This window comes from Octodon degus, unplaced genomic scaffold, assembly GCF_000260255.1.
Source record: "Octodon degus isolate 3935 unplaced genomic scaffold, OctDeg1.0 scaffold00051, whole genome shotgun sequence".
Lineage (NCBI taxonomy): Eukaryota > Metazoa > Chordata > Mammalia > Rodentia > Octodontidae > Octodon > Octodon degus.
Window position 1 is genome coordinate 10,552,521 of NW_004524627.1, and position 12,834 is coordinate 10,565,354.

A 12,834-nucleotide genomic window follows, 5' to 3' on the forward strand; every position below is an offset into this window, starting at 1 on the left:
ATTTTCTGGTTAGGTCTTGTTTTGGAGGAAACATGATCTCTTCACTCTAATTAACTGAAGTACACATTTTATGCTCTGCATCTAACAATTCTCCTATGAGGTCTTTGTCAATCAGATCTTGCTGTCTGTCATTTTGGCTGTCTCTCACCCATGGCATATCGTGTGTTTTGTGAAATTATCTATAAGCCCTTGTTGTTTTAAAATTTTTCATTGGGAATTTTAAAGACTTATATTGACATACCATTAGAGAGTTTTCATATTTATATCTATCAGGTTTTGGAGTGCATAATAACCTTGCAACCACATTAAATTAAATTTGCCACTTTTTTGTTTTACAAAAATATATTGGAATTGCAAATTCTTCTGTAAACTTCCAAGTAATTAGCTCATGATTAAAATCTTTCAGGGAAGATATTTTCCCCCTTCACATAAAAGAGATAAAGCACTTTTCTGTTCCTTCTACAAATAGGTTTGCTTCTCATATGACTTTATACTGGGAGAGAAGCCTACTGAGATCTAACTCCACTGATTTTCTCTCTATCTGCTAATGCATGTTGTTCATCACATCAAGTATGGTCTAATTCTCCTCCTAAACGTGGTTTGTTTGGTCAGTCCAAGATAGTGGAAATAGTATTCTGGGATTTCTATGGCTGGTCATAACAAGCCTTGAGGCTTCTGCTTAAATCTCATGGAACTACATCTTAAGATGATCCTTCTTGGAAATCAGCCACCATTTTGTGAGAAGATAGAGTTACCTGGAGAGGTGATATGAAGATACTTTGATTGATAACCCTAGCTGGGCTCCCAGCCAGCAGCTAGGATCAACTGCTAGTAATGTGAGTCCTTCCAGGTAGAGAGCCAAGCCTTTGGATGACTTCAGCCCTGTCCTCCCTCTCCTTGCAGTCCCATGACATGCTCCAAGTGAAAACTTCCTGCTGATGCCAGTCAACTGCAGAGCAATATAATGTTGATGTAGGCCTCTAGGTCTAGAAGTGGTTTGTTACACAGGGGATATTCAGTTAGGCTTTCCATTTTGGGTGAGATGCCTTGCATTCCTTCTTCCCATAAAGTAATCTATATGGCAACACAAGTTCACTAGAGTTTAAACAATACAGTGAAAGTGGTTATGGTCCTATTTTCCTCAGAGTTCACACATTTACTTTCTTTTATAATTCTCTGAAGATTTTTCTTTATTCTATATTCTACAGTGTAGTACACTCAAAAATTAAGATTATAAGACAAGAGTTCTAGGCAGGTTTCTCATTGCTGGACACAATACCCAACACCCACAAAATAAAGAAGGAGAGGTTTACATTTGAAGGGGATTTAGCCCATTTTTAACTGGCCCTAAAGCAGAAACATAATGGTAGAAGGGCAGAGTGGCCCAAACCTTGTTGGTTCATGGGAGCTGTAAGCCAGAGCAAGAGAACAGTGCCAGAAAGGAAACATGAACCCCAAGGTCATGCTTTCATGATACACCCAAACACACCTGGGTGGATCCCAACTCATTCAAGTTCATGTGATTAAACTTAACAGCACTCTAGGAAGCTGAAGCAAGAGGATTAAAAGCTCAAGCCCAGGCAAGAAAAATTAGCTGTTTGGTAAGATCCAGCCTCAAAACAAAACAAAAAACACTGGGGATACAGCTTAGTGTCAAAGCCCTGGGTTCAATCTCTAGTACCACAAAAAAATGATTACACAGATTATACAGTTTTTATGGTGTCAAAATTTGAGGAAATTTCATCCTCTACTGTCAGAAATGAATGCCTTCTTGCTGCTTTAAATGGAAAAGAAATAAGATTCTGAATTATTTGGATTTTATTATAAATTTGATGGGAGCCTATGGCACACTTTCCTAGTGAGAAAGCCTGTTTCCATTCTTTAGTCTGTGTTTCCCAATCTAACTTTCCTTTCTAATGTTAGACGTCAACCGGTATTGCCAAAGTCATCAATGACAATAATGATGTCAAACCTAAAGAACTCTTCCTTAGCCTCAATTTTGATGGTCTTTGTTGCATTTGACACAACTGATCACTATTTGTTTTTATAACACTTTATTTCTTGGGGCTTTATGATATACTCTTTGAGATTTTTCTGCCACATCTCTGGCTCCCCCTTCAAACAGGCTTTGATCTAGGGACTTCTGTTTGAGTATTTTGGCCCACTCATCAATGAGCACCATGGGTTGGATCAGAATTTGTGTTTACCTTTTGGTGGTTCAGTGCTGTCTGACTTCATTCATCCAGTAACCGGAGATCCTGGTGATAGGAATTTTTTTCTTTCAGAATTTCACCACACCTGGGTTATATCTCCTGCAAAGTCAATTATCTTGCTATCAATGTTTCTGATGGAGATTGTGTTTCCCCTACAGCATCTTCCCTTGCCAACCTCAGTGGCAAAGGTCAATATCTAAGTTAGCCCCTGCAGTCTACCTCTACTTCTGTCTATGCAGACATAGCCTTTTATTGACTACAAGATATAGAAATTAAAAACAAATATATCTTCTAAGTCAGAATTCTAAACAAAACTTTAATTTTATTTGAAATGAGCTTGCAAAATATGAGAACTACTATCAGTTCAATTCCACAAATTATTTTACAAGACATCCATAAATACATTTCAGGCATTGTCATCATCTTGAGGGTACAAAGATGAGTAAGGCATGGGTAAAGAGATGAAAATACATGCATAAAACACAAAAATGTAACTCAGGAATATAGTGTGATACAGCAGGATACATATGAAGCATGAGTAGAAAACAAAGAAGAAAGCATTCTAGTTCAAGAGAAGGCTTTGTGGGAGAAGGGCTGTATTCAGGTAGCACATAACCATGTCTTTGTTGATGACAGACCACATACATAGGACAATGGTTTCCTAAAGTGGTATTACTGAGTGACATTGTAGTCATCATGTTTTGTGTAGATGTACCCTGTGACATTTGCAAAGCTATAAATGGTCTGATGGCTCACTTCTCAGAATGTATTCCTATTGCTATGTGCTTCACAACCATTTGTAGCTTAACCCTTAAAGAAAAGGCAGAATATCGCAAATAGATAGTGAGGAAGAGTGAAGAAAAGAAGGACATTTCAGTTGAAGGACAAGTGAACACACTAAGGGGGCCTGGTAGAGACACAGAACCTGGGGGGGGGAGAGAGAAAGAGAGAGAGAGAGAGAGAGAGAGAGAGAGAGAGAGAGAGAGAGAGTAGTTTAGGTGGAATCATGGAGGGCGTGCATGTTAGCTATGGGGCATCTGGAGGCAATGATGACCTGTGGAAGGCTGCTGAGGAGAGCGGCCTAATGACTAGAGCTGGGTATGAGAAGCTGGACTTAGAATAAACATATAGACTAGATTTCCAGTGTTGATACAGATTAAAGTGAATACATATGTATTAAAGTGATAGTTTATTCTTGATTATCTTCCATTACATCTCACCCTCTCTCTTCTCTGCTAGACTGGATAAGCACATATTAATTTCATTAGGCTTACTTGCAGGGAAATGGCTTACAACTTAGACAAGACATTCACTTTGAAAATCTATGGCATTCTTCACTAACCCTCACAATGCCTCACTTTGGGCCTTCCAGTTTTGTCTAAAACAACAGAATCTACCTCCTGGAAGTTCTTGCTGAAAATATTTACAATCTGGCCAGTATTCTCTGTTTTACTTTTTTAAAGTGTTATGAATAATCTTGTGGTGGATAATCTCCTGAAAGAGGGCTTGGCCTCACCCAATCCACTGAGGGCCTGAACAAAACAAAAGGCAGAGAAAGGAAGAATCTCTCCTGCTACTGGACACTTGAGTTGGGACACTGCTTTTTCTGCCTTCACTCTAGGATTTAATACCTTTACTACCAACCAGCATTTCTAGTTGTCTTAGTTACTTTTCTCTTGTCGCTGAAACAAAACAACAACAACAAAAAAAACCCCAACCCAACAACAACAACAACAAAAAGTGAACAAAACAACAACAAACTCGGCACCCAAAGTTAAAAAGGGAAAGGTTTATTTAGCTCATAGTTTGTATAACTGACTGGCTTCAAGGCAGGGTGACACATGACAGGGGGGCAACAGTTCATGGCAGGGGAAGACAGCAAAAAACAAGAAGAAAAGACAGACCTCTTTCTGTCCTTATATCCAGTCTACTAAGATTAGGGTGGTGCCAGTCCAATCAGTAAGCTGATCCACCAATCACCCGTCCTTAATCCTGGCACACTTAACACCAGCAGTGCACTATGAATCAATGACACACTCTCAAGTAAGCCACTGTAAAAAAAAATAAATAAATAAAGCCTCAACTAAAACTGCGTGAGGCTTTGGGCAGACGTCCAGACACAAACCACAATACTGGTTCTCAGGTGTTCAGGCTTGCCTAGCAGCCCCTTCTCTGCTGTCTTGGGTCTTCAGAATGCAGAATACAAATTGTCCGTTTTCTTAGGCTTCATCATTGCATAAAAAACATGTTACAAAATAATTTCTTTATGTAAAAACAGAGATATATAGATACAGATACATTAGAGACAGAGGTAGAGATCCAGACACAGATGCAAATGCACATCTATCTTATTGGTTTTCTGGAGAGATCTGATGTATACAAAAGCTTCATTGGTAATGGATGAGTTCTTAGAGAAACTCACAGATCTCCATCTACTCTCTTTGCGAGTCAAATTATTTTGCATGCTTAGTTCTTCACTTCTAATTTAAATACATCCTGGAATAGTTTTGTCTCAAAGAAAAACATAAATGTGAAATAGAAGCATGCTTACAAAAGAATGTTTTGTTGGATGAATTGCCAGCTGTCTTCACAATGCGTGCGTGATCCCACAAAACAGTAGTGAGGACAAAATAATATATGAAATAAACTGATAAAGCCCTACTGAATGCAAGCTGTCCTATGACACTTGATATTTTGAGTAAATAGGGATTTTACTTTTCAAATTACATTTTAAATGCCTTTGTGAAGCTTGCCATATAAATGAAGTTGTCAGTGAACCTTTACTTAAAGCAAATAACTACTTAGTGTTTACAATAGTTGCCTAATTTTCTTTTCCTTTACATTTGCTGTTTTTGGTATTCTGTTAGCTCACACTCACGTTCTGCCTTAAGAACTGATGGTGACTAAACTAAACAGAACGGCAGTGCCTGCCGGGCAGAAGGGAGCTCGAAAGCTGACATTTGCCTTGTGATGAGGGAGAAGCAGGCTGGCCCTGGAATTTCTCCCGGGGGCCCCTTGGGGCTTCTAGAACAAATGACTTTTATCTTCTCTGAGTAAGAAGGGTTGTCATAGAAGCGAAGCTCGTTATGACTCAAAGCACTGTGGGTCTTTGTAACCTTCTCTCAAATGCAGATATCTATAAACAGCTTCTTACATCAGTATATTAATGTAACTTCCAGAACGTGAGGAAAAAAATATCATCTCAAAACAGAAAAGTCAGACTATTGAAGCTGTGTGCTAGAAACCATAAATGAACCCAAACTGGGTTAAACTCAGTCCTGCCCTTTCGGGATGGTTGAAACTGGCCAGTGTAAAAGTTTGGAATTTTATTTTGTGTTCGTTTGTTTTTATTTTGGCAAAAAGCATTAAGAAAGAGAGAACCGCATAATTGTGAGGACTAGGCTATGGGTCGTATAAAATACGGAAGATGAAGGTCTCTCTCTGGGAGCAGAGTGATATGGTGGCCACACTGGAGCTCCCACATGCAAGAGCTGCTGCTGATTGCTGGCTCCAGAGTCCTCAGGCAGGGAATCTTCTCACCTCCCATTTATCCCTCCATATAGATGAAAAGATTAAAACTAACACATGTTGCTGAGTTCAGTATAGGCACTCTAAACAGGGAGTGGTGACCCACAGCTGTAATTCCAGGGCTCAGGAATCCTCCCTCATGGGACGATTGCCACGAGTTTGAGGCCAGCCTGAGCTACATGGTGAGACCCTGTCTAAGTACAAATTTTGCTTCTTTTAATGGAATGAAGCAGGGTCAGAAAATTTGATATATTAAAGAATATATAATAGTAATGTAAGAGGAAATAAAAAATATTCCCAGCTCAGTTGTGTGTGTGTGTGTACAAAAGTCAGTTGCAGACCAAAGGAAAACACTTTTTGGAGGCAATGTATGTTAATATAGCTGTGGATAGGCTTCAAAAAACTGACAGTAGAACTAGCAGATGATTCAACTATATACCACTTAGCATATAGCTGAAGGAATTAGTCAGCATGCCTTAGAGATACTTTTATTCCTATATTTATTGCAGCAAAACCCAAAATTGTGAAATATGGTATTGGCTTAGGTGCCTATTAAAGGATGAATGAATAAAGAAAATGTGGTATATATGTACAATGGAGTATTATTCAATCTTTTTTTTTTTTTGCTCCTCGAATGCCTTCAGGGCACTTTTGGCCTGCTGGAGTGTTGTGGGGATCGAACTACAGCAACCTGAGGCTGACAGCTTTGTGGAAGCAGCCACTTAAAGAACTGAGCTAGGGCCAGGCCCCCATATTATTCAATCTTAAAGAACAAAAATCATGTTATTTGTAGGGAAATAGATAGAAATGGAGACCATCATATTAAATAAAATACACCAGACTCAGAAAGACAAATGTTACATGCTTTCTTTCACATATGAAATCTAGAAGAAAGAATGCAGTGAAGAGTAGAGGGCAGACTACTAGAGATGAGTGGGTGAAGAAGGGAGGGGAGAAGGTAGGTTAAGGGGGTGAAGGGAGCAGGAGATGATGAAATTATGGTACAAACTCATTATCCTGTATAGTGAGTATGCACTAATAAAAATCTTAAAAAACAAAGTAAAAAAGGGCAACATTTCTAAACCTACAATGGAAGTCCCAGAAGGAAGCCTTTGGATCTATTTGGATGGTAGCACAGAGAAAGTTGCTTCATTTTAGCAATTCTATGCCTTTTTTTTTTTTTTTTTTTACATATTTACTTCTGTAATCTGTGGTAAATCAGGAAGTCTGTGATGCAGCCATAGAAGGAGATCACAAAGACATACAAGTTAGACACAAAACAGTGATTAATAGCCATTAGAAGATCTTACTACATCTCTTCATGAAAATGCCCAAGAGGAATTGTTTGCTCAACACAAAGCAAAATATTTCCCTCAGTCCCCTCCTTGTTGTAATTATCCCTCAAACTGACAAGTGCGCCAGGGGCTTTCCATGTCTACCATTCTGCATGCTCCGCTCGTATTTTTGCCTTGTATTTTTGTTACCTTGAGGTAATGCATAATGCATAATCTTATGTATGCCCTTCTTAAAGGATTAGTGCTAGCATATCTCTGAAATTAAACAATCAACAAAACTCTCAAGCTACTTACATAACTAAGAAAACAAAATATATAAATAATTAAGTTCCTTTTAATACTTAAACATTGCAACTTGAGTCCAGCACTGCTAAATGTTCAATTACTTTCAAAAATTTGATCTTACTTTTAGAATTGCCCCCAAAGCACTAGCATCATCTTTCTTATAGTTCAGATGAAGACACCAATGCAAAAACAATGTAAAGCATCTTGGATTCCTAACCACTTACCTCTGCAATCCCTTCTGGGCATCCTGGAAGCCAGAGAGAAACCTCATTCCCAATTTGATGAGCACATAGGACATGCCAGAGCCCCAATCATGCAACAAGAAACAGAATGCAAAATTGGCTCATTGGAGTGGATCAGTCTTATGTTGCCACAACCACTGCAGATTGGATGGTTAACGATAGACATTTATTTTCTCACAATTTGGGTGGCCACAAGTCCAAGATTAAAGTTATAGTGAGTTTTACAGTCTGGCTTGTAGGCTGGCTACCCTTTTACTGTGTTCTCATATGGCCTTTTTTTTTTACAGAGGGAGAGGGAGGAAGAGAGGGGCAGGCAGAGAGAGGACAAGAGAAGGGAGGGGGCGGAAGGGAGAGATGGGGAGAGAGAGAGAATGCTTTGGTGTCTCTTCTCATAGCACTGGTTTTCTTGAGGTAGAGTTTTTGCTTAGGATTTCATTTAAATTTAATTACCTCACTAAAGGCTCTGTCTCCAAATATAGTCACATTAGAAGTGAGGCTCCAGAATATGAATCTGGGGACACACAATTCAGTCCATAAGAGAACTACAGAATGCCTGAGAGAACCAATGTTAACGTTTCTGTTGGCTCATAGTTTCAGAGGTTCCTGTTCCAGGGTGTTTGCTGTAGATGCTTCAGGCCTGTGGCAGCACAGTGCACAGTGGTAGGAACAGGTGGTAGAAGAAGTCTTTTAGTATCATGGAAGCCAGAAACCAAGGGGCCAGCAGATCCCAGTATTCCTTTCAAAGACACACACCCAATAAGCCAACTTCTTTTCATTAATCTCTACCCCCTAAAGGGTCCACCATCTCCTAACAGCACCATCTTGGGACCCGAAACCTTAGAACTTACACAAACTGTAACAGTGACTCTACTCAGCCCAATGGCCAGGGCTCCTGCTGATGCAGATTTCTCATTCCTCAAGAGCTGCACTTACTCACCACTTTGGGTTACCTCTGAGAAGAATAAGGGAGGTGCTATGAAAGTTTTTCTATACAATTTTTGTTAGCTACTTTGTTTGGGACACAGTCTTAGTATGTAGTTCAGACTGGCCTTGAACTCACCTATATAGCCTAGACTGGCCCCAACTCACGGCCATCCTCCTGCCTCATCCTGTTGAGTGCTGGAATTATGGGTGAGCATTATGTACCTAGCTATCTCTTGCATACTTCACCTTGTGTATAAACTTTGCTCTCCCTGTTGGCTTCTGTGCAAGTAATGAAGTAAACACAAACACTGGAAGCCCAAACTCTCATTTTGCTCATCTTCAAAACTGGACCCTCCTGATAATTCTGAAAGGCAGTCTGATGAGAGCATTATACTCAGAAATGGAAGTTCTGGGCTCCAGTCCTACCCATTAATCACAGCTCATAGACCCCCCAGGCTACTAGCCATCCTCATCTCCTCTCTCTCATTCCTTCCAGCAATGCTGGCTTCCTGTTTACAGCAAAGCCAGCAGAGGCACACCACTGTGTAAAATTTTCCTTCCTGGAACACTCTTCTTCATATAGTCACTTGGATTGCCTTTCTGTACTTCACTTAAAATATCACCTCTCCCAGAAAGTTCTTCACTGATCGTGCCATCTAAATCATAGCCACTCTCCACCTCTATCAGACTGTCTCCCTAGACTCTGCTTCCTTTTTCTTTATAATATCGATCACCATCAGACCCTAGTGCATATATTTATTTGCTTTGGTTTATTTCTCCCAATATATTGCATCCCCACAAAGGCAGATTTATTAGTTTCACTTATGCTGCAGCACATGGCTAGACAAGTCCTCTGAACAAATAAGACACAAATGTTTTGAATAAATGAATGACTATGAAAGAAGGGGCCTCTTTACTTCAGTTTCTCCTTGGGTAACTTGACTCTTATTCAGACCTCACTCTATGGAGCCTCTAACTTGCCCTTGGTGCCTTGAGAGAGGCATGGTCCAAAGGTGCCTTCGCTCTTCAGTTTACCCAGCCATGCTAGTCCTAAACTTTCTGAAGACAATGGGGGACAGAGTAGCGTATGTGAGGAGTGTCAGACAGGCCAGCTTCCCTGAACTTCCACAGCTCTCATTGTAACAACGTGGGATGAGTGAGGAGGAACAGAGCAGTCCACATCCAGGTAGCATTTTATTTTATTTTTGCAGAACTGGAGATTGAACTCAGATCCTTGCATTTGCCAGTCAAGCGCTTATCCTACTGAGCCATCTCCCCAGCCCAGGTAGCATTTTAAAGGCTAAGAAGAAAATGAGGAATGTCTGGCCAGTTCATATGTGCCCGAGAAGAGTGTTTGTGGGATCAAGGGAGAGGGCAGTAGATGAAACAAAACTACCTGAACAAGCCTGACATTTGGTGCAGAAAAGAAGTAATAAAAAAACATGAGCTAGGGCTCGCTCAGTGCTCTCTCACCAGTGCCTCAAGCATCACAGGCCTGTGACTCATATAGATGTGTACATGAGACTCAGCAAAGGCATGGTGGAAAGCATCTGACTACAGTCAGGGCCAAAAGAAGAAGCTGTTTAGAAGACATAAGTGATGAGGAGGAAAGTCAGGCAGCTGTGGGTTCAGAGCCTGATCCCACCAACAACCACTAGGAGAACCTGGGCAAGATATTTATTTACTTTTTGCCTTATTTTTCTCATCACAAATAGGGGATGATGCTACTGACTTATACACTGCAATTTACTTCTATGCAGGCTAGCCCAGTACAGCCCTGGCACACAACAAACTGAATGCAGGAGAGAAGGAAGAAGTGCCTAAAGGGAGAGTAGGGTTAGACAGACAGTGTGAGGGCAATGAGACAGGGCACAGACGGATGAAGCCTGGGCAGATACAGGGAACAGTATATGAGAAATAAGTTTTTAAGTGAAGTTTGAGAGCTCAAATAAAGCAAGGGGAATAGTTTTATAATAAGATGGTAAGGGATGAGCAATATCTATCAGAGGAAGAAGAAGAGGAATCTAGGAAGCCAAATAACAGAGACCCTTGGTGAGACCCTGACACTGCTGCGGAAGATCTACTGATTGGACCTATCCCTTTGTAGAAGTCCAGAGGAAGCCCTGGTTCTGGGTATGCACAGCTGCAATGAGCAGACCCATGGAAGATGCCCAGGCCTCAGTAGGAAATAGCATTTTTTAAATTCAAGATTCAAAAGGCTTGGATACCTGCTGGGCAAGAGATGAAAGTACAGTAAGTGCATCTCATCATGAAAAACAGAAAAGAAATGAAACAGATTGGAAGTCATCAAAAGGCAGATTTTATGTTAATTTGAAATAAAATGTTTGTTTAACCAACTTCTCTCTGAGTGACTTCTTGCTTTTGTATATTTGGGTAGACATAGCCGTGGCATACTTTAGCTCAGGCTTGTTCCGACTGTGTAATGTCTGATTCATTTCATCCACTGCTCAATTTGCCATCAGGTTCTCCACAGGCTAAGAAAAATCTCTCCTACTGCCATGTCAGAGACTTTCTGTAAAGACCAAGGTACCTCCTAGATCACCCTCCTGTGTTGCAGACTGGAATTGCCATCTAGAAAATTGGGACAAGACGCTGCTGAAGTCTGGCCCCAGTTTCCCAATTATAAATCCACAGGAAACAAAAGTATTGCTTATTGAGTGCCAAGGTCATAAGTATGATCGTAAACTAGTATGATGGCATTTGTGTCAATGTTTTCAGGAAAGCAAACAGGCAGTTTTTGAGGCAATGTTCTGAAGGCTACACGATGTGCAGAAACAGATACATGAATCCATTTGTCTCTTAAGAAGCCAAAGTTCATGAAAGAGATTCAAAACAAAAGGAAAATACTGTCACTCTTCTACTTTTATTTTGAAAATACATTTTTTTTAAAAAAAAAGTTCATTAGCATGTTATAGGGTTTTTCAACTAACCAAATGTTTTAACTAGAAATGTAACTGAAAAATAAATTTTGATTCATTATGCATACATTGGTAGAATCTACATACCGAAGGTCTTTAAATCCTTGGTACATTTTAAGAGATTAAAGAAGTCTTAAGGGGAAATCAGAACAATTATAGGGCAGGAAGAAGATGCTAGAGATTACAGTTTAACCGAGGACCAAAAAGCAACCAAGGCCAAGTATCCTCCAGTCATTCGGAAGTATGAATATTTGGATCACACAGCAGATGCCCAACTACATGCATGGGGGGAGACTGTGGAGGAAGCGTTCGAGCAGTGTGCCTTGGACATGTTTGCTTACATGACTGGCACTGGGACTGTGGGGCCCTCCAGACAGTGGAAGGCGAAGCCCAAGGAGATGAGCTGCTGTCTCTTCTGTTTCACTCTTTGGATGAATGGCTTTATAAGTTCAGTGCTGATGAATTCTTCATACCCCGGGAAGTGAAAGTATTTAGCATTGATCAAAGAAATTTCAAATTACGCTCAATTGGATGGGGAGAATTTTCACTTTCCAAGCATCCTCAGGGAACATAAGTCAAAGCAATAACATACTCAGAAATGCAGGTCTATAATGAAGAGAAACCAGAAGTTTTTGTGATCATTGACATTTAAGACACAAAGAAAGAAAGAAAGAAAGAAAGAAAGAAAGAAAGAAAGAAAGAAAGAAAGAGAAAGAAAGATTTCTATGAAGAGCTGTTTTCTCTTGAGAAGATATAATTAATTTCTCTGGTATCTTTTGACAAATGGAAATTTACAGAACAGAAGCTTTTAACTTAAAGTGTGGCTTTCAGAAGTAGAAAAATCAGCTGGGTGTGTTGGTATATGCCTGTAACCCCAGCTACTCTGAGGGATGAGGAAAAAGGTTCAAAAGTTTGAGGCAGCCTTGGCATCTTGGTGAGACCTTGTCTCAAAATAAAAAAATCAGAAGAGCGTTGGGAGGGCTGGACATGGTGGTGCACCCTGTAATTCCAGCACTTGGGAGACTGAGGAAGAGGCCTGTGAATTTGAGGCTGGCCTGACTATCTAGCAAGACTGTCTCAACAAAAATAAATATCCTCCGTGATACAGTATCCCTGGGTTCCAACCACAGTATGGGAGAAGAAAAAAATAAATAGAAAATCGGGGGAGGGGGGAGGAAATCAACTGCAAATTGATGGTTGACTTAGCATGCATGGGTTTTTCTTTGGTCTTTAGGATAGACCTACAAAACAGAATTGGTGATCTCTAATTTACAGAGCACAAGAGGGAGCCCCGGGGGGGGGGGGAGGGGAACCCAAAGCAAAGCAAAACAAAACAAAACAAAAACAAAAACAAACAAACACCGAACGGAAACAAAACAAAACAAAAAACATCCTTTAAGAGACAAAG

At 40.2% G+C, this 12,834-nt stretch overlaps 1 pseudogene; it reads left to right on the forward strand.

The window, feature by feature from the left end:
- The first annotated feature begins 3,219 nt into the window (after positions 1-3,219).
- Positions 3,220-12,165, forward strand: LOC101561662 (annotated as a pseudogene).
- Positions 12,166-12,834: the final 669 nt, after the last annotated feature.